This window comes from Meleagris gallopavo, chromosome 1 (genome assembly GCF_000146605.3).
Source record: "Meleagris gallopavo isolate NT-WF06-2002-E0010 breed Aviagen turkey brand Nicholas breeding stock chromosome 1, Turkey_5.1, whole genome shotgun sequence".
In the NCBI taxonomy this organism is placed as follows: Eukaryota; Metazoa; Chordata; class Aves; order Galliformes; family Phasianidae; genus Meleagris; species Meleagris gallopavo.
Genome location: NC_015011.2, coordinates 153,149,167 through 153,153,205, shown reverse-complemented (window position 1 = coordinate 153,153,205; position 4,039 = coordinate 153,149,167).

Here is a 4,039-nt window from a genome sequence, read left to right as displayed (position 1 = left end):
TTTGAGGCAGAGAAGGGAGGAGAGACAATATCAAAGAGTTTAATGTCATGACATGTTACAAATGCTAAGAGAATATAAAGGTTGGATTTAAGCATTGAATCTTGCATGGCTTGTTCATCTTAACCTTCCAGAATGTCCCTGGCTTGTTCTAGTGATCTCTCAAGTCAAGTTGAAAGCCTTTGTATGCAGGCAGCTCAGAAAATAATGCCTCCTACTTTACTATGCTGATTCATGATGTCAGAGACAGATGTTGGTGGTATTGCAGTAGAGGCTGAACCTTCCTACCATTGTGCCATTACATTTCATTGCCATGTAACAGATGGCAGCAGAGGGGCAGTCTGACAAGTGGCATCTGACATGGAAGTGCGTTGGAAGCAAAGCTGTGTCTTTGAATTCCTCCATACGGAAAAAAAATGGTGCCCAGTGATATTTATCAGGGCTTGCTGAACATTTATGGAGACCAAACAGTGGATGTGAGCACGGTTAGGCGATGGATGCTGTGGTTCAGCAGTGGTGACAGTCAGTTATCTCCACTGGTGCAGATACTTACAAGAGCAGCATACAAGCTCTTGTTCATTGCTGGCAAAAATGTACAGCTAATAGTGGTGACTGTGTTGAAAAGCATACTTCTGTAGCTGACAACTTGCTGAATCAAACAGTGTTATTATGCTCCTTGTATCTGTTGTAGTTTCCATGGAAATAAATGGGAAGCATTAATTTTGGAGTGACCTACGTATTTGTTTAATCCTTGCCCAGATTGCTTGGCTAGATTGGCATGACAATGGCAGCAGAGTGTTTTGAAGTCATGTGTACTGTCCAGATTGGGGAAAAAAAAATTGTGATCTTCAGATACCTTTGATTAACTTTTATGTAAAAACAGTTTGTAGCTATTATCTGATTGGACTCAGTGATGACTTGTAACTGGAGCTGTGCAAATTATTTTGGCTCCATTAGCTCATGTCCAATTTTTTATTGTCTTAGCTCTCTTTCTTTAAACTTCTTTTTCTTTCCATCTTCTTATTTTGAAAAATAGAAATAATTTCTTGTTCAAAATATCTGAAATACATAAATGAGAGATAAAAATATTTAAAATATTTTAAATTTTACTTATAAAATTCAGGAAGTTCCTAAATTTCCCCAAATAATTTATTATTATAAAAATGGTATTATTTAACTTTAGCATGTATCCAGACATAATGTCTGCTTTTTTCCCTTTATTATACTCTGTTTTCAGGAAGTGACATTGTTATTGCTAGTGAAGATTACACGGCAAAAGCAAAAGGTCTGTTAATACTTCTCAAGTACTGTCAGTGCCATGAGCCTGTTTTATTTACATTCCTACTTTGAATTTGTATGGGGCTGCTGAATCACGACCTGAACCTCTGATTGATCACCTGAGGCGAGCAATGAGTCAGCCACGGGAGCACAGGTGAAGGCAAATTACCTGTGCTGCAGGAAGGGGTGGAGCCTGGCTCCACCTCTCCTAGACCCATTTAAGAGCTGACTGCCAGTGGGGAAGGATCTCTCTGGAGATCTGCTCCATTGGAGTTCATCTTGTGAGCCCAGGACAGGATGAGTGACTTTCTCTCATTGCTCTAATATAAATTATATTAGACAAGCTCCTGGAGATATCATACACCATCTGTATATCTATTGATTATACAATTGGCGAGCTAAGCAGGCCAAATCTACTTTACATCATGTCTTTCTTATGGAGTTTCTATAAATGGGTCAAGAGGGCGAACACCATTCTCCTTGATAAAATGATCCCTGGGCAGATCCCGTTGTTTCTGGGATCCCCTTATTATCAGCTGGCAACTATAATTGAGAAATGGGGTCCCCTGCGTACTTTAGGGAATATTTCCCCAGTACGCTTAACAGAATACTTTAAGGGACTGGACAAAGATATCTTAATTATGTAAGAAAGGCAATTAACTGCATCCACAGTGGCATGACCACTGTTAAATGCTTTAAATCAAGCAGAGACAAGATCAGATAACTTAAAAATAAAATCAACTACTAAAAGCCCGTATTGACAAATTGGAGCAAGAACTTAATGTATTGACGGGGAGAAAACCATTTTACAGTCTCTAGGTCAGGTCTGTAGTATTTCAATAGATGATAGTCATACCTCTGAAGTAGCAGACCTGGTTCAAGAGGAAAGCAGGAGTTCCAAGTCAGATCTAGAGGTTCCACTTATGGCGGATCCCCTGGAACTCCGTCCTATTATAACTCAAAAAAAAACAAAAAAGGTACAAGATAGACCAGCAGGGGTGCCCCCTGACCAATGGCCCCCTGCCAAAACGTATTTGCATGTGACAGCCAGGCCATACACTCCAACTGAATTAATGGAGATGGTGCACCGATTTCGGCAGAGGCCGAGAGAGAGTATACCTGCATGGCTGCTCAGGTTATGGGATTCAGGAGCAGAAAGTGTTATGGTTAATGAGCCAGAAATGACAAAGCTGGCCACCGTAACGTTACACTCTGCTGTCAGGCAGAGACTATACTCTGCCATCCAGTATACCAGTGAGAACCACTCAGTAATAGATTGGTTAATGGCAGCATGCCGGATGGTCTGGCCAAATAAAACAAATATTCCCTTAAACGTAGGACTATGGTCCTCCATGGAGGACCTTCAAAATTACATTCGCAAGTTCGGCATGAGAGAAGCAATATATGAAGACTCGTATGATAGCCTGGATATGATCAAGTTCTCGGCGGGCATGCAAGATTTAATTTTACAACAGGCCCCTTCCCACCTATATGGGACCTTAGTTTCGATATTAAACCCTCTGGTGACCTCGGGAGCCGTAGTTCAGCAGGCTGCTCAGATAGTAGCTGATCTGGGGGAGACAGAATGCCTGCAGATTAGGCGCAACATTCGGATGTTAGAAGAAGCTGAGGTTCTGCTGGTGACTAAAACCAAGATGCCGGCTACTCAAGCTCCTCGATTGGGACCCATAAGGGTTTCCGAAAGCAAATGTTTAATGACTTAATTTGAGCTGGGGTTCAATTTGCTAAGATTGACCGCCAGCCCAACCATGTCCTTCTCCAACTTTGGAGACAGCTAAAGGACAATCAAAAATTTCAAAACTACCCTAAGAAACCAAGAGTAAGAATTATAGAGAGGATACCAACAACAACATGGAACCTAGAAGACTTCATTGTTCCTAGAAAGAAAAAAAAAAGACCGCCTCAAGTGTCTCGGGCCATGATGCCTGAGCCATCGGAAGCAAAAGAATTGGCCCTAGCACAGTTCATGGTGTGACGGGGGATGTTAGTCCCCCTAGGGCCTCCAGATGGGACTGGAGGCCCTATGTAGAATTAATGATTTATTGGTCCTGAATTATGGCATTAGTGGACACTGGAGCAGAAACATCAATCATTTACGGATATCTGACTAAATTTGATGGAGACAGAGTGAAGATTGGTGGTTTTGGGGGACAGACTATTCCTGTCGCCCAAACATGGTTGAAATTGGGGGTTGGGCGTCTCCCACCCCAGGAGTACAAGGTATCTTTTGCCCCAGTCCAGGAATACATCTTGGGCATAGATATTTCTATGGGGTCTGGCTCTCCAGACAACTGTGGGAGAGTTCAGACTTTGACAGAGATGTATTAGTATCTGGGTGGTGCAGGTACTATTAAGAGGCCATGCGAAACATGGGCCTATTTGCCTGCCGAAACTGCGCCGGATTACTAATGTGAGACAGTACAGACTCCTGGGTAGGCAGGACGAAATATCAAAAATGGTGCAGGAATTAGAAAAAGTGGGCATTATAAGACCTGCCCACAGCCCATGTAATTCCCCCATATGGCCAGTGCAAAAGTCAGATGGCACATGGAGAATGACAGTAGATTACAGGGAATTAAATAAGGTCGTGCCGCCTATTCATGCAGCCGTACCCAATATTGCTTCCCTAATGGACACATTGAGTAGGGAGATAAAAACCTATCATTGTGTCCTAGGTTTAGCAAATGTGTTCTTCAGTATCCCAATTACTGAAGAATCGCAAGATCAATTTGCATTCACAAGG